Source organism: Gallus gallus, chromosome 5, assembly GCF_016699485.2.
Source record: "Gallus gallus isolate bGalGal1 chromosome 5, bGalGal1.mat.broiler.GRCg7b, whole genome shotgun sequence".
NCBI classification, from domain to species: domain Eukaryota; kingdom Metazoa; phylum Chordata; class Aves; order Galliformes; family Phasianidae; genus Gallus; species Gallus gallus.
The window spans coordinates 3280949-3300084 of NC_052536.1; the positions used below are offsets into that span (position 1 = coordinate 3280949).

The 19136-nt window shown below is 40.5% G+C and overlaps 1 long non-coding RNA gene across 7 annotated transcripts in view; it reads left to right on the forward strand.

The window, feature by feature from the left end:
• The window catches only part of LOC112532481, a 99089-nt gene that overhangs the window by 31533 nt on the left and 48420 nt on the right, over positions 1-19136 (forward strand). For 6 of the 7 annotated variants that reach the window (XR_003075278.3, XR_003075276.3, XR_006939366.1 and 3 more), the window contains 2 exons: positions 2738-3008; positions 3352-3499. This is a non-coding gene — a long non-coding RNA (uncharacterized LOC112532481). The remainder of the gene's footprint in view (positions 1-2737; positions 3009-3351; positions 3500-19136) is intronic. The other variant, XR_003075277.3, reaches the window with a different exon arrangement.

Genomic DNA, 19136 nt, shown 5'->3' on the forward strand with positions numbered 1-19136 from the left:
CACGTTGAAAACAGTAGAAAAACATGTAGAGCGGTTCTGTATTTTTGGACGGAAGGTTGGAGAGCGGCACATTGCATCGTGCGATTCGTGTACTCCTGAATTCTCCTGTGCTATTTGTCTAGACAATTAAGATATAGATCTGACTGCAGATTCCGAGTCTGCTTTTCTCTCCTCGAACGGAGTCTAACGTTGGCAAAGGAGCTGCTACATCACACATCAAGGAAATAGACAGTTGCTCTGAATCTTAAAAATAACGTCCCTTGAATCTCTGGAGAATGGCTTAACTCTGTTAAGTATCTGATTCTTCACAAAGACTGTTGTGGCAACAATATACTACTGTTGTCTTAATTCAGCTTGCTGTCTGCACAGTGAATGTATTGCCACAGAAATTTTCACACTTGCACTAAATGACATGTCGCACATAGCTGCCACATGTCTGATTTTCCGTTATCCTCCAAGACTGTTTATATATAAACTTCCAGGAGTTGATCTCCAGCGTTGTAATTTCAGTGAGCTTCCCCTTGATGATTCATGACTGTGTGCAATTCTGTTTACGTAAACTCTCGTTAGTCCGCTGTATGTTATAAAAGATTAACAGGAAAAATAAAAGGAATAAACACATTCGTATTGCAACACCTCTTGCATCGAAATATCCACAACTTTACAAAAGAAGTAAAGGATTCCAAGGGGCATTAACGTTAAAAAACCTGTTTTACTTTTTTGGGGAAAGTGAAGGATTAAAAATATGGAAAGAAAACACAGAGAAAGCAGATTATTTCTTGCATTATGTTCCGTTCAAAGTAGTATGTAGATTACAGTCGTCATGGTCACACATATTTTGTTTTGTTGTAAAGAGGATTAACCTCTTCTTGTATCAGGGGAGGTTCAGTCAGGGAAAAATTTCTCCCTCGAAATAGTTGTGAGGTATTGGCACATGCTGATTCGGGATTGAGCTTGTCACTGCCCCAGAACGTTTTTCAGAACCGTGGAGATATGACAGTGAGGGATATGGCAAAGGGAATAACGTTCAAAAAGGTGAAAAGTAGGAAGACAATATCTCAGCAGTCCTTTTCAATCTTCGTATTTCTATGATTGCATGAAAGAGAAGAATCAAATATATTTAAACTTTGTTTTCATAAGTGATTAGACGTAGCACAACTGCTGAGGCTGTGATGTGCTCAAGAAGATATTGAAAGCATTCTTGTAGGCAGCACTTCATTCTTATCCTTTCTGATACATTGGAAATAAAATACTGAAATAAAAATTTCATAATTCCTTATGAGACTGAGATAAATTCTCTCAGATCACGAGAGTCTCTTTAAAACAACACTCTGCTCTCTCCCTTGTTTATATTTCGCCCAATTCACTAAAAGCAATGATGTAATTCAGAACATGCAAATTCTTTTCAAATTATCACCGAGGTTTTGGTTTATGATTGTTTAGAGTAACAATCTTCTCAGATCATAAGCTTCTTGAATTACTTGATAATCCTTGATTATCTTGGATATCTTCTTGATAATCATTGGGCTGAACAAAAAAGATTGTTATTCTTTGACTACATTTGCTATTACTGAAGATGCATGCCTTTAAAAAACGAAATGTCTCTGTGATGATCTAGGATTCGTAACTGAGCTACAACCATGTATTTCTTCGGGAACCAACTTGAAGTTTACAATTCTTGCCGGAGAAATACAGAGTTCTCAGTTCGGCTGTTTAAAGTAGAAGTACTCAACTGCTAGAGCAGGTATAAGTTTCTTCTCAGTTGCCCAGACGTTATTACAAAAATTCATCACTACCTTGAACAAACTTGTTTTTGAGGACTAGTTGCTTATATGAACAAGGGCACAGTAATACTAATCAACAAAGGAATTCGTTGTTAAATAGAGCTAGTTAGGACAGATCAGATTATTTCTAAAGGAGAAATTGAAGTACTGCTGGACATTTCTCTCTAAACTGAACTATTGTTATTCAGACTGAACAGAAATGTTTGGACACTTTTTTTTTTAAATCTAGCAGCCCATACATACACTGCATTTTCCTTATAAAACTGGATGAGAGGTACTGTTGATTTGTTGAATTTTACTATTGCAGAGTTTGAGTAATGCCATGAAAACGAAAATAAACCTGATGGCTTTACAAGCCTTGTGGAGGTCTTGATTTCTATTGGAATCACACCAGCTGTGTTAGATTCTACAAGCTGGGTCAGGGCTTATGAGTGATTGTGGAATAGGAGTTAGTGCGTTGGGCTGCTGGGTTCATACAGAGTACTCATGATGGTTTCTCCAAAACAGGACAGGGACAAATTGCAATTACTGGTATGCACTCCAACAGCGGGAGGAATTTGAGGACCTTAAATTTTCAATAGACAGTGAAATTTGGATATATTTTTGAAACCAAGAATAAATATAGCAGAAAAAAGAGTCTGAGAAGATATTAAAGACTTCTGAGTTTATTTTGTTTCTGAAGAGTTTTAGAGATGACATACAAGGAAGTATTTTTGGGATCTGTTTTTCCTCTTCCCTTGACGTTGTCGTGGGGTAAATTATCTAACTGACGTATTGATTTGCGATTTCTTGCTGTGCAGAGGTGATCCCTCCAGATCCAGTCTCAGGCGTATTTTTTATATACTTCCAACTTCAGCAAATCCTTGCCTTTGTGCATTGATCCTTACTAGATGCATTTAAAACACATGAAGATTTAATTAGCTGCAATTTTCATTCCTCTGTCCTTTTTGCAGGCGGAGTCCGAAAGCCCTTCTGCCAAGGGTCAGCTGCTGCCGGCCCGTCCATTCCCATGCACAACTTCCAAAACCTGCATTATGCAGCACAATTCCTGATTACCTTGAGCAGCTGTGAGATCGCAACACCAGCTTGTTGCCTGTGACATCATTCTGGAGCACACATCCCACGCCGAGATACCTGAGGAACAAACAGAGGGACAACATCATTGAATTCCTTCCTGGTTATTACTTGCAACATCTATTTCCTTGCACTGTTCTTCAGTGCTAGGTGAGTACAGAAAACTATTTTGCTTCCAGTTCTGTTCTGTTTGCTAATTATTCTTTTATTATATTTATTTGCTTGGGGAATAACAGAGATATCTGCTTTTTCTTGTGGTAGGAAGTTTAAAGCGCGTGTATATTTTCTGAGTGTTTTTTTTCTCCCTCTGCATCTTAATCATCTTCTACACACTGAATTTTTTACTTGTTTTCTATGAGCTTGTATATGCAGTTAAAGGACTGGTCCTCTGTAAAGTCACCCACAGCTCCGATGATGAGACAAGTTAGTAATAAAAAATAAGCTTCATATATATGGCATATATAATTTTTTGGTTCTGTGGACTGCCTTTTAGTTACTTGATTCTTGGAGAGGAGGGGAGGAGTAACATAGTCCAGAAGACATCACGCCCAGAGGAAGAAAGATGGTGCTCCTGGCAGGTCGTGAATGTCTCTCTCTTACTTAGTGACATAGAAGAAGATGTTTCCCCTGCAGTCAAAAGAGTGAGAACTCTCTTTTAGACACACTCTCTTTGATTCTCTTTGTTTCATCTGTGTTATGTTGTATTGTGCTATCTTGCACTCTTAGGTCTTACATAGTATATTATTATTATTTAACTCAGATTGTTTCCTCTTCCCTGTTAATTATTTTTTTTGTTTTGACCCGTCTACAATCTCCCCATACTTTCACCTTGCACCCTCTTCATCATCTCCGGGGTTGTGGTCCTTGATTTCCCTGACACATTAAACACGACGCAGGGCAGATGGGCTGTTATATATCTCATACGAAAAAAATGAACTCAAGAGTGTAGAGAGTGAATAGAGATTTTCACTTTTCACAGGAGCGTTGCTCCTCTATTTAATTTGAAAACAACTCTATGCTGTTCAGTACAAACATATGTTCTACTCCGTTTGGGTCAGAAAAGCAATTTCATTTCTATAAATCATACCTTCCTCTTTCTTCCTGTCTCAAACATTCTAGTTGCTTCCTGAATTTCAGATCCTGTGGAGTTTTTTTGTATCACGGGGAGAATGGTTTTCTGAGTACTTTTGAAAAAATGATTAATAATTCCTTAAAACATATTTCTCTATACAGTTTTTACAGGAATTTTGTTTGCCTTCTTCATTTATCAGCGTTTGGTATTGCCCATTTCATATGTACTGAAGAAAGACAAAATATAATCAGTTTCTGAAATAGCTGAGCAGAAATATGAGATGATGTACATACCTGAAGTGAGCCTTTAAGGCATATAGGATACTTTCTTGTGTGATGAATTCCACAGCACTTAAAGTCCTCGCATTAAATACAAGATGTACGTTTGCTGACCCCGATGTCATAGACAGAATGTTATTATTAAAGCACAATGACCTTTTCCTGTAATATTTTTCCTTTAATTCTTAATCCTGATGATTATATCACATTTTATATTTAGTATAGAACCTTTCTCAAGAACGTGTAATTTTTTCCGGAATATGCCTTTTCTGTTTGACTGCATACATCCAGTAGAACAATGAGAATTTGGCAAGAATATCTCATACCACAAGAAAGTGAAAAATCTTTTATGAAGTAATTTCATCTGCCATAAAATTTTCCGAATTCTAGTGGAGGAAATAATTGTTAATGTCCCTTTCTGTACAGACCGGTAACAAAATCGTTCTTCTGAACATCTGAGAAGATGAAATTAGTGAAACATGCAGGTAGATTTTCAGCAGTTCACTTGCAGACTTGGAAGAAAATTAACATAGCTCAAAACTTCTCCCAACTACCCAACTTGCATGTCTTTTTTGCATTATGTTGAGACAAGTTTCAGTTTGTCATCTTGTATTTTGTTTAAATAATGGGATACATCTTTGTACATAATAGCTTAGGGAGTTTACTGAGATTTTTTGTAGCTAAGGATGTTTCCAAGATACTTTGTTTGGAATATGCGTGTACATCTGGGAAGGCCTCTGAATGTATGTGAACTGAAGATCTTCTTGTACGTGTTATGTATGATAAGAGGAGAATATCCCCCAAGAATCCAGTGCTGATATTAAATAACTTATACTTTCTAGTTCTCCTCTTTGAGTCTTAGTTTCTTTTTTGACCGCTTTATGGTAACAGCGTAGCACAGAACTGCTTGCAATAATCGAGGTCAATCTCCATGGTGACAGCCATGTCAGATCAACTCGGGATACTGTTGGCTACGTGAGATTTGGGTTTTCGCTACTGTGTGGGATTTCCTGATTCATCTCATATGGATAACTGATAGACCTGTACGGATAGAGTAGTTGCAGCTGAAGAATAAAAACATGCACAATGTTATCTAGCTACTGGCCGAAAAATTGCAGAAAAGTCACATACTACCATCTACCAGCCCTTGGAATACACCTATATTTGTAATTAAAAAGAAATCAGTCAATTACAGACTCTTGCATGATTTGCAAGTGGTTAACGCTCAAATCCAACCTATGGGAGTACTACAGCCTGGACTCCCGAATCCAGCCATGATCCCAGAAAATTGGCACATCCTCGTACTGGATTTGAAGGACTGTTTCTTAACAATAAAGATTGACCCAAAAGATACGTCACATTTTGCTTCCATAGCGCCCACTGCAAATAATGATTCTTTGTCCTTGCCAAGAGGAAGAATCCTAGCAAAAATAATTCCATATCATGATTCAGGAAGGAATAGCGTTAATGATTCACAAAATATCAGTGTTTTGTTCTGAGTTAGATCCTACTCCTGACTACTTTTCATCTCATTGAATGAAGTTTAGGAAATATTGAGAGGTTAATGGAGCTTTGAATAGAGTTCTATGCCAGTGGAGTAAGAATACCCCTAACAGTGTATGCAAATTGTCCTAAGCCTACATTTGTGTTATGAAGTGATATGTTTACTGATCAATTGCACACCGGTTACAGGGAGCACAGTTACCCTGACAATGCAACCTGGCCAGTTCATTGCAAGGAAGATCTCACACCAGCTGGATTCTTTGTGGTTTATTTTTTTGCTACACGTAACTTATGGTGGTAGATTTCTACCTTGATTTTCATAACAAGGCCTAAGTAAGCTCAGATATATTCCACCAATTTTAAAGATTAAGCCAGCGTTGCATTGTTTCAAGATGTGAACCGTGTCCCTGCAAGAAGTTTCACCCTTCAAATCTTCTTGTACTGGTGATAGCATCAGAGTAGTATGTTTGAATGTAAAATAATATTTTAGAAAATCCTGGAATATCCTAACATGCTATTGTACTTCTGACAATCACTTTGTATTCTTTACAAATACCAGTACAGGGGCAAGGAGCCCCTGTAATAAATCCAGTGTTTATTACCGAGGCATAGGAGTGCACTTAGGATGGTGTGTAAGAGAGTGGCTCAGGGAGCAAGGATTTGTGAGCTCGAGTGCTGTGTGCACAACCCAGACTGTGAGACCTTAAAGCTGTCAAAGCAGGAAGAAAAACTGAAACTTCAGTTAAGATAAGGGGATAGCTAGCCTGGGAAGAGATCAAGAAGGTGGAATGTGAAGAATAGTGAAAAAAGCCGTGTGATGATTAATGCTGTTCGAATAGCTAGCGAGCAAGATGCATGATTTCTGCATGCTAACCAATTATAAGTTGCCGTGTATACCCTGTACATTTGTATAAGTAATGAGCTTATTCGGGCAATAAAAGACCCTTAGGAAGTTTCCACCATTATTTCTGAGAAGACACGTGTATTCATTCAGGCTGCCTTTCTTCAATGGTGGAAAGAGTGTGTAATTTGTGAATCAATCTGGAAGAACTTCCCCAGAGATGTCTATTTCCCAACTGAAAGATATTACGGTAACAGCTCTGAAACCACAGATGTATGTTTTTGATATTTTTAGATTCTACTTGCAGACTGCTGCTTTCAAAAAATTAAACATAGTGGCTGAAAGTTTTGTAAAAGCAAGACTCCGGGTACTGCTTCTTAGAGCATTCACGAGACACAGACTATTAATATTAATAGTTAACCTGAGTGATATTATTCCTCAGACAGCAGCATACACATATGCCTTAGTCATATGCTGCCCTCCTCCTATCATAAATATGTCACTTATTTTCTAATACAAATATTGACAATTCAGAGATGCAAATGTGCAAGGATCTAAAGCCTGCTTATTACAGTATTTTACCTCCTGCTGCTGGTACAGCAGGGAAAAGGGAGGCCGTAGGGCTGAATGTGACCACTGTGACTCTTCACTCTTGCAGTGAGAGAGTCTGGTTCCATAGAAGTCAGAAATGCATGGTTGTGGTCAGAGTTTTCATTAACCTTGTCTTATCATCTTAGGGCTGTCAGTGGGTTTTTATTACTGTTTTCCTCCTAACCTGCAGCTCACAGCAGTTTCTGTTTCTTTTCAGCCTTCTGTTCACAAATGTCAAATGTATGAGGGAGAGGAGCTTCAAGGCAGATATCTACCTAAGGAGGGACTCTGCTTTGCTGATTCCCCAAATTTTCCCTGGAGCACTCATGCAAAGGGAAAAACTAAAGAGTAGTCAGGACTCTGCTGTAGATAATCCTGCACTGAAAAGGCAGCTAACACTTGTTTGAGATACACGTTCCGTTAAATGGGATTCTGCCTTCAACCTGCTGCTATGTTTTTAATTAAAACATGGAAAGAATTAGAAATGGCCTTTTCTTTCCCGTATGAAAGTCCACTTGAAATGAATGGAAAAGTGAGATTGAAAATCTCATCAAATTACATCTGTCCAATATATAGATACTTGTATCATTTTTTCGTGATTATCTTTACTCAGGGGTAAGGAAAATAAATGACCCTGGTCTCTTGAAATCACAAAAGAGAAAATACACTGAAGAAAAAAACAGTTGTCCCCGTGCATTGGTTTATTACTCTAACAGGAGAATTCACTCAGAGTGATGAGAGGTTGAGGGAGGTTTTTTTTCATTTAGCTTTCTAAAACATTCACCTAAAGGACTGCATACATTTTTATTTAGCACTGTGTTGTAATCTTATAATTAATACTCATTTGATTACTTTTTTTTCCTTCTAAAAAAAGTAGTTATTTTGTTTTTTTTTGTCTTATTGCCTGTGGAAGTGCATGTTTGTAAACTGTCTGAACATTAACATTTAGATGTGTGTTTTAGTGTGTTTAAAATTTCAGTTATTTCAGATAAAAGTAACAACTTTGGATTAGAGAAGGCTGAAGCTAAGCGGAGTATAAGTTTTTTTTTCTAAAAACCGTCACACACTAGATTGCAGAAAACTCAATTTATCTTTCTTAGAAAAATGAAGGTCTGTGCAGACACAGCTGGGATTAAAGCTTTCAGCCTGTTTTTTGCTATATCAAACTGTTTGTCATCATCTTGAAATATAAAACTAATATGCAAAGCAAAACGGATTCCAGTATGTTCAGATATTCTGATATACACACGCAGATATTTGGTTTTGGTCAATTGCTGTCTTCTGATTTTCCCTCAAAAAAGCTCAATGAGCCGCTTTTGTTAACAGGAAATAGCGAAGAGTATTCATCTTGGCAATTGGCTCTGGCAGTCTTGCTGAGTACAGTCCAGAGTTTTTTTTGTTTAGGAGTGTATTTTGTTGTGATGGTTGCATTTGGGTTTTGTTGTTGTTGCTTCTGTTGATGATTTTTATAGAATGTCCATGATAGAGAAAGGCTGCAGTGATTAGTTGGACATTAGAATGATTTCATTTGCGCTAATCATCAAGGGGAGGCAGAACCAGATATGTCTTTTATACAACAAACTATTGCTGTCGGACCTCAGATGAAATGTCTGAAGTGAATTGCTTCAAATAATTTTCTGAGACAAAGTGATTTTCTTGGCTTGAACATATTCTCTCCTCATGCCTCAGAAGGCCAGCAGATAAAGGAAACATGTCTTGAATTAATGATGTCTGAATTGCATAGAATCGTCGTCCACAGTTGATGTTCTGCTGCTTTTTCAAGGAGATAATATATGTGCTACATATTACAGAATGTCAGCATCAGAATATTAAACCACTTTTCTGTGTGGCTACAGATCAACGTGACCTTTTATGATGATGTCACTGCATTAGTGAACAAGAGGAGTGTTACTGATGTCATCTGTCTGGATTTCGTAAAGCCTTTGGCAGAGTACCCCAAAACATCTTTCTCTCCAAAATGGAGAGATATGAATTTGATGGGTGGACTGTTCAACAGACAAAGAGACGGCTGCAAGATCAAGTCCAGAGAGCGGTGGTCAATGGCTCCATACCTAGATGGAGATTGGTGACAATTGGTGTTAAACAGGAATTAGTGCAGGGACTAGTACTCTTTAATATCTTCATCAGTGGCATGGACAATGAAGTCAAGTGCACCCTTAACAAGTTTGCTGATAACACCAAGCTGTGAGGTGCAATTAACACGTCAGAGGGACAGGATGCCATCTAGAGGGATTTAGTCAGGCTTGAGTGGTGGGCCCAGGTGAACCTTATGATGTTCAACTAATCCAAATGGAAGAACTTCCATCTGGGTTGAGGCAACCCTCACTACCAGTGCAAGCTGGGGGATGGAAGGATTGAGCTCAGACCTGCTGAGATAGACCTGGGAGTACTGGTGAATGGGAAACAGGACATGAGCCAATGTGCCCTCACAGCCCAGACAACCAACCATATCCTCGGCTGCATCTAAAGAAGTGTGGCCAGGGAGGAGTGTTAATTTTGAAAAGCGCGATGTGCATCTATATGATGATATTAATACTAAGATTTCGCAGAAATGGAGGGAATGAAAACTGCCAGAATGTGTTTCTATTGAGCTTTTATACTTTTTATCTTTATACTTTTGAGCTTAGTTTATACTTTTAAGTCTCTAAAGTCTTCTAGTAGTCTGGATGGAAAATAAAAAGAAACACAGTACCAAAAAAACCCTACTGCGGCTTTTAGCCATTAATGCTTTTGTGTTGTAGGATAAAGTTGTTGAAGAGAAGTAGAGACCTGAATTTTATTGAGATACAATGTAGTAAAATTTTCAAATGGCACGGAAAAAAAGAACCATTAGTAGTCTCCTAACAATTCTCAGATGTGAGCTATTTTTTCTTCCCTCTTTCCTTCTCTGGAGAGGTGATGTGTTTAGTCTGCTTTGGTAGAGATCACTGCTTCAGTGAAAACATGGATGTGTCTTTTTAGAGGTTTGGAAAAAACCTGTAAGATCACCAAGTCCAACTCCAACCCATCCTCATCATGTCAAATGACCACGTCCCTCAGTTGGAATATCATGATATCCTTTCTGTAGAATACCGTGGCCTGAATGAAGTCACACCCACACTGAGTACTGCTGTAACGGATGTGCTAGAACTCCAACTCCAATATGACACTTGCCTGCTCTATATTCTTACCTGATATAGGGTCTGATTTCCGCAAGTCAATTTGGCAACGAGAATGGACCCGCTCTGTTCAGCTGCGGGATCGGTTGAGAGAGGGGACACCTTTGGAGCACACCAAGATTTCTTGGAAGGTCTCCCTTCCTCACCCGATCACTGCGGGGACAGACAAGGACCATCCATAGGCGGATCAGGTATGTGTATAGAAAAGGGGGGTGCATGTAAGGTGTGAGGAAACGTCCTACGCAGGGTATGAAGGAGCGTGTGCCTGCTCACCCCCCGAGTTACGTGAGCTCAAGGGTTAGGGTGCCGGCTGGGGTAGGACTTGCAACTAATTGACTAATGTACTAGCATTATTAAGATTCGAGCTAAAAGACATCATCAGCATTGTGTATTATGTAAGGGTTTGTGGAAACTTTGAGGAAATTAGGAATCAATAAGAATTTTGTAATCATACCTTCATATAGTTATTGTTATTCTCAAGGAGGGAAGGTAAATGAAGTAATGTGTACAGTCTTTATAATTGAGTGCTCTAATCGCGAGACTAAGTACTAGTTGTTTATGGAAACTGAAGAAATCTACTTTTTGATTTGTGGGTTCTGAAGGGAATGGGACCAACGGTTTTCATGGTATAAGTAAGTTTAATTGCTAATGATAAACCGAAGCATGATTGAGGGTACATGGAAGAATAACAGAGGATATGAATAGTGGACAAAGAAAAAGGGTTAAAGGGAATGTGAGTTTATTTGTACTTGTATGAGAGCAACATCCCCCCCGACCCCCCCGCACGGTTCCACTGCGAGCAGAACTCTCAGAGATTGTGCCAGAGTCAGAGACTACTGTTGTAAATAGCATTACTTGCAAAGGGGGAAAGTGGAGAGGATAGGGCGCGGGAAGTGAGAATAGCCTTCGTCTGCAGAGATCTAAGAAACCCAAAATTCCAGTGTTAGTACTAGAAGTCTCCGGAAAGGAGGACATGAAACTGAAATGTTACGTTAGTAGTTTAAGTAATTATGAGACTTTGGAAACTGAAAAGTTTGAGAAATATGCAAGCTGAGGAAGGCAAAGATGAGCAAGGTGTAACAGGGATGTAGAACCAAAGAGAGGTGAGCAATATGAAGAAAAAACTGATTGAGGTACAGAGATATTAAGGAACTTAGGAATAACAACACCTGTTACTGTTACAGTGTTTCAGCAGTGACATAGGACTACAGGTCCCCTCAGAAAGAAGTAGGGGGGGCCTGTAAGAGCCCATGGAGGGTTCCACCCCTGCTGGACTGAAAGCAGTGTGCCAACTGCAGGGAATTGAGACACTGGTGTAGAAATGCAACCGTCTCTGATGGCAAAAGCTGTATGATGGGAACCTGGGAAGTTTACCCAAGCAAGTCCACTGGTTAAATTGCAGCTAGAAGAGCAGGATAAACAGGTTTATTTTCTGGTGGGTATGGGTGCCTCTTACTACCCATATATGATTTTGCAGTCATAGTAGGAGCTACTACCCAACAAGAAAGACAACTATAAAATACTAGTAAAACCCTTCTATGTCCTTTTGAAATCCTGTCCAAAGGTCCTCATACAATTTGAGGAAGAGAAATAACAACAAGGATTACCTGTGGCAATTGGATCCAGACTCCTAGTTAGTGCAGAACAAGAAATTTTATTGTGTGCGATGAACATGGTCAATATGCACTTGGTCACGTGCCCTATTAGACATGACCCTCTTGTCAATGCGTACAGCAGTGCTGGATCTTCGATTCTGCCCTGACGTCCATGGCGCTGATGCTGGGCTCGTCTCTCTTGCGCCGTCCCATGGCTTCCAGTTCACGTTGCTGCTTGCATTGGACCGAGGCACCAGCTCTGTTTAGCTCATCTCGAGTCCATTGCAACTCAGAGGCAACACTTTGTAGTGGGTGATGAGGTCGCAGAGGCTGACTAATATTAGGGTGTCCGTTAAAAAGAACCTATGGACGTTGGCGTCCTGCCGCCAATGGATGCGGATATGCTGCACCTTTCCATCCCACCAGACGGACAGAACTTAGTCCCTGACGTATGTCCCACTCTTCCTGACCAGGATGGAGCCACCAGGTTCTTCCATCTCGGTGCAGTACTCCGACACCAGCTGCTCTGTGATTTGCCACCCACCACACCCTGCTCCCCACTTGCTGTGGTACCAATCCTTCTCGAGATGCAGCTCGATGTTGGCGCTCACCTCCTTCTGTGGGGATCGTCTCCCCCGACTTGTCCCGGTTGGAGCAACGTAAATCGGGTTCCATACATTGTTGATGGAATCTGTCACCATTTGGCAATCCGCCTTCTGCTCCTTTGTCGTACACAATCCCATGGTTCCTTGTCACTTAACCGCTTTCTAAACACCTCAGGTTCGGTGGGGCTTGCTAGTGGTCTTTATAGAGTTTGCTCATACCCATGCCAGGTGTACAAGCTAGAAAACTTGTGATCCTGTTGAGAGGGTCAGTCTGGTTACAAATAATTAAAATCTTTCGGTTTTCTCCCTGCCTGTCTGCTGAACTTGCTTTCAACTCCTAAAGTCTTTTGCTACCCAGAGTGCGAATGTCTGTTTTGTCCCGATAATATACAAATTAAAGGAATTGAAGTAAGGGAACTGGACAAATTAACTGAGAGGGCTTGGAAAGTATGCAGAAACAGGGATTGTACAGGAAGAAAGAAATTGGGAAGAACGGTAGCAATTGCAGAAGAGCAAGATGATATAAAAACTGATATTGACAACACAGAATCTTTTCCTAGTGTCGCGATTTGAAATCAGGACATGGATGGGTTCAGCTCGAGTTCTGTATCAAGTCTGAGGTTATTTTTGTGACAGGTCCACTGTGGACTCACAGGACTCACTCACTGTGGCTCACTGGACTCGCTCTTAACAGTCATCTGTTGCTGAGTCAAACAAGCACAATAATTCACATGATCAAGCCTCGGACGAATGTCTGGGTAACATGAGCCAATTCTGTTTACCAGCTGAATTTTGTCTAAGCCTACAGTCCATTAGTAGCCCATTTCAGACATGTTTGCTAGCTCTTCCTGTGCTTAAACAAATGGAATTATTTCATGAGTTTGTTAGCTATACCAGGAGTAGATGTGACAGTAGACTGCCTATTAGCAACCTTTCTACAAGCTTAATTAAGAATCTGAATGTTACCCTCCGATGGGTGGATGGTGGAAGTTTATTATGTTTATTATGATCTATATTCATTGTAATCATACTGATTACACCTTGTATTTTACAAGGCACCTTATCTAGTCTTTACTGTTAGTTTACTTTTTGTTTACTATGGAATGCTTTGTAGAAGTGTGTAACATAATTCTAGTGTATTCTTATAGATAGTGATTGGTGAGCTGATAATCGTGCTTTGCTTATTCTAATGCTCGCAAAAAATGTTTCAAGATATGATTCATACAACCTGGCTTGTGCAAAAGGAAAAGGGGGTGCAGGTGGACATTAGAGTGTTGGAATGGCTATGCACAACTCTACAACAAAGGACCATGATACAGCAGATGATTGATATTTGGCAGAATTGGTTCATAAGGGACGCAAACGAGTACTCAGCATTGCAGGGGAAGAACCTGGAACAATATATCTACCTACAAAACGCACGGACTTGGACTGATATATACAGATCTAGACTGAGTTGGCATCTAGCCTCCTCAGCTCGGGTGCTAGTACGCCCTCTTGCATCGCCAGTTCTTCAGCGGAAGACACAGCAGCGGCGGTTAGTGATACAAAAATTAAGTAGGGCACCGCTGCAACATGCAGTAGTTTTCACGGATGCAGGACGAAAGTCATAAGAAGCGGTGGCAACATGCTGTGAGAAACAGCAATGGCTCAACATATCAAAGAGCTTGATGGCAAAAACTAGGCAGCGGCGCTCCACGGGTAACTACAGCCCGATTGTAATAATGAGGTAGAACTCTGTTCTGCCACGGCACAAATCTTTTACTCTTTTTTCACGCCAGAAGTGGCTGTGGATCAAGCTTTAAGGCAGATAGAAAAGCTTGCTTGTTGGACGATTAAGCAATCTAACAAGACTTCCCTGATTTTAGTTGCTTTGTTAGAGGACATGCATGAAGCATGCTATCTTGCAAAGTCGTGCGGCTGTTGACTTTTTGCTTTTGGCCCAGGGACATGGGTGTTGGGATTTTGAAGGGATGTGTTGTTTCAATTTGTCAGACCACAGTGATTTTGTACATAAACAATTGCAGTGAATGAAGGAGCATACCCAAAAGGTACATACAAATAAGAATCCGCTTGATGACTGGCTAGGCAATCAATTTGGCGGCCTATTGCCATGGCTACTTGGGATTGTCAGAGAAGGCTTACGCTGGCTACTAATTATCATTATCCTTCTAATTGTGCTTTGTCTTGCTTATTGTTGCATAATGTGCCCTGTGGAAAAGCTAACACAAAAAGAAAAAGATGCTCGTACAAAAAGAAAAAGGGGGAATTGTTGAGGAATGGTGGTTAATATATAAGTTAGAAGATGATTGGAATGAGACCCTAAAATATAATGCCTTCCTATAGTTACTGATATTCTTAAGGAGGGAAGGTAAATGAAGTAACATTAACAGTTTTTATAATTGAGTGCTCTAATCACGATACTTAGTACTGGGTGTTTGTGGAAACTGAAGAACTGTATTGTTTAATTTGTGGGTTCTGAAGGGAATGGGACTAACAGTTCTGATGGTATAAGTAAGTGTAATTGTTAATGGTATAATGAAGCATGACTGAGGGTATGTGGAAGTGTAACTGAGGACAGTGAAGAGTGAACAGTGAACAGTGGACAAAGGGAAAAGGGTTAAAGAGAAAGTGAGTTTATTTGCACTGGCATGAGAGCAAACCCCCACACCATTCCCCTGCAAGCACAACTCTCGGAGTGAGAGTGCCGGAGTCAGACTGCTGTTGTAAACAGCGTTTCTTGCGAATGGGGGAGGTGGAGAGGATGGGTCACGAAGGGAGAATAGCTTCATCTGCAGAGATCAAGGAAACCCAAAATTTCAGTGTTAGCACTGGAAACCTCTGGAGAGGAGGAGGTGAAACTGAAATGTTACGTTAGTACTTTATGTAATGATGAGAGTTTGGAAAGTGAAAAGTTTGAGGACGCAGGCTGAGGAACGCAAAGATGAGCAAGGTGTAACAGGGTTGTCAGAACCAAAGAGGGTGAGCAATATGAAGAAAAAACTATCTGAGAAACAGAGATAGTAAGGAAATTGCGAATAGCAACAGCTTTTACTGTTGCACTGCTAGAGTAGAGCCTTAGGACCCAGAGGTCCCCTTAGAGAGAGGTAAAGGAAGGGGCCTGTAAGAGCCCATGGAGGGTTCCACCCCTGCTGGACTGAAAGCAGTGTGCAAACTGCAGGGAAATGAGACATTGGTGGAGAAATCCAACAGTCTCTGATGGCAAAAGCTGAATGATGGGAACCTGGGAAGTTATTCCTAGCAAATCCACTGGTTAAACTGCAGCTAGGAGAGCAGGATAGAGGTTTATTTTCTGGTGGGTACGGGGGCCTCGTACAACCCATAGATGATTTTGCAATAGTAGTAGGAGCGGCTGCCCAACAGAAAAAGCTTACCTTTTGGGATCAACTAAATATGGGCTGAGAAAATAAGTAGGAATACATAAACTCTTGTACATGCCACGTTGTCCAAAACCGTTACTCTGGCAAGACATATCAGAACAAATGGATGCAGAGATTAAATTCAATAAAACTGGAGCTAAGGGTCAAACAATATTAACTGATTGAAAATTGTAATTCTGGCTTTAACACAAACTGGAAAACAATTGTGTATTCCAGAAGTTACAGAAATCTTAAATAAAGTATGCTTAGTAGTGTGGGTACCAGGGATACCTGGTAGAAAAAAATGCAGCCCTAAAAGCAAGAGCTAGGTCTAGCCCAGTCAGAGTTAAGCAGTGCCCTTTGAGGATATGCAACTGTAGATGGATAAAAGAAAAATAGATAACTTTTCGATTTTGGATTACTAACTGAATGTGAATCCAAATACAATATTCCAATCTTGCCGATGAAAAATTCGATAGTAAGTGCTATAGTTTAGTACAATATTTGAGAGGAAGTAATAGAATTGTTGAATGTATACACTCTGTGGTGGCAAATCCATACAGTTTAGTAACTAAGGTAGGGAATGAGTAGGTGGAGTTTACCTTCTGGATTTGAAGGATGCCTTTTATGCCTAGTTTGGCCAATGGAAGCCTAGGGTTATTTGCCATTGAATAGGAGAGCCTCACTTCGGGACAAAAAGACTCAGTTAAGCTGGACAGTGCTACCCAGGGTTGTAGAACAGTCCAGTGATTTTTGAGAACTGGTCAACTCGTGAGCCTGAGATTTGGGTTCCTCCATCCCACAGTGGAACTTTACTGCAACATGTGGATGCCACAGAAACAAAGAGGACTGTGTGAAATGGACTATGAGTATGCTGATCTTCTTTGTTTAAATGATTATCAAGTTTCTCAACAGAAGGCACAAATAACTCAACGACAAGTGATGTATCTGGGATAGGAGATTACAGCTGGAGTTTGAACCTTAAGGACTGCCAGGAAAGAAGCCATCTGCCACACCCCTGAGCCACAAAGTGCCAAGGAACTCCGTACATTCTCAGGAATAACAGGAGGGTGCCAACTATGGAGACACAGCTATGGACCGTTGGTAAAGCCCCTTCATGAAGTAAGTAAGAGATGGCCAGAGTGGTTGAGGGCGGTGGCTGCACCAGTGCTCAATATTCAAGAACCTGGTAAATTTACACTAGGCCAAAGAATAACAGTTTTAATATCTGATACAGTGTCTACTGTATTGGAGGTAAAAGGGGGCATTGGCTCTCACCCCCAGAGGTTCCTGAAATACCAGGCCATCCTGGTACAGCAGGATGATGCAGAAATAACTGTAACTAATATTGTCAACCCAGCATCTTTCCTTAGCGGAACTGCTGGAGAACCAGTATTGACTGCTTTGAAACTACTGTGGCTACGGACTGTTACCAGTCGGACCTGAAAGGTGAATCCTTAGAAGATGCAGAAGACACCTGGGTTACTGATGGAAGCAGTTTTGTGAGACAAGGAAACTGTAAGGCAGGATATGCAGTAACTGCTACTGACAAGGTAATCGAAGCACAACCATTACCTGTGGGGACTTTCTCTCAGAAGGATGAAATAACTGCCTTGACAAGAGTCTGAAATATATGAACAGATTCTAATTATGTATTTGGGATGTTACACGCTCATAGCACCATCTGAAAAGAGCAAGGAATGCTCACACATAAGGAAAAACAGCATAATCTAAAACTACAAAAGAGCGTGACTAGTATATTGTAAAGAACATCAGAAAGGTAACACTGTACAGGAAACTGGGGAAAAGACGGTGGATCAGGTGGCAGAACAGGTAGTTGAAGAGGGCTTTAATTCCAGACGGTAAACTTAAAATTTCTGAACCTGAGTCAAAAGCTGTAAAATATTTTAAAGAGGATAGCAATCTAATTAATGATTTAGAAGGAGGAGAGCAGGCTGACAGATGGACATGTTGTTTTGCCCATTGATATTCTATGGAAATTTGTTCTAAGGGAGGATAAGAAAATGTATTGGGCAAACAGACATTACAAAGTATGATCCTAGTACCAGGAAAGGGGTTCAAGTGGGCCTATAGGGAAAGAGAACCTTCCAGGGCAACAGTGACATATTGATTTCTTGAAACTCGCAAGAAAAGGGGGGTATCGCTGTATGTTGGTACTAACTGATACCTTTTTGGGATGGCTAGGGGTATTTCCCTGTAGGACTAATAAGGCTCGGGAAGTAACGAAAATCGTGTTACATGCTGTTAATTCCAAGGTTCGGGGCTCCTGTAGCAATCTCATCGGAACGAGGCCCACATTTTTGCCAAGGTGGTCCAAAAAAAATAAGCACACTATTGGGAATTGATTGGCAATTGCACACACCTTATAGACCGCAGTCATGTGGACAGGTGGAAAAAATGAATCTCCTGATCAAATTACAGATAGTAAAACTTGGCCAAGAGTCTGGGCTTCACTGGCCGCCGGTACTACCTTTGCCATTTCCGAGAATTCAGACTAAACCCCGAACCAGGGAAGGATTAAGCCCACATGAGATTCTTTATGGGCGACCTTATACTGTACAAAAGGAAATCTCTATACAGGTGGGAGATAAGGTGTTGAGTGAATATATGGTCAGCTCGGCAAAGTAATTAAAGAAAATTGAACAAGCAGTATTCTGTGCCAGGGCACGAGGCCTAGATGGTCCAGTGCATGATGTATTGCCAGGCGACTATGTTTTTGTTAAACCTCTCTCTCAGATTCACCTCTGGAACCAAAGTGGGAAGGACATACCAAATTCTCCTGACCACACATACCACTGCCAAGGTAGAGGGACTTACACTGTGGATACGTCATACCCGCCTGAAGAAAGCACCAGGACCACAGCGAACAGCAGAAGAAAGCGGACCACTGAAAATCAGGATCCAAAAGCATGTATAAGATTTTGATAATAGTCAGTATGATTGGAGCAGCTTGTCAAGAGAATATCTACTTAAAAATAACTGATAAAATTGGCCAGGCTCTCAATCAATCTTGTTGGATATGCACTGCCTTCCCTAGAGGAGAGGGAAAAGTGCCTGTTTATGGGATAGTGGCACTAAATTGGACTATTCCAGATTGAGTAGAGCACAGAAAGTGTAAGTTTGGGATAGAAGACAAGTCACAAAAGGGACCTAAGTTTGATTTACTAGTTATTAACTTTACTAGATCTATCTCTGTAGACAGAAAAACTGACG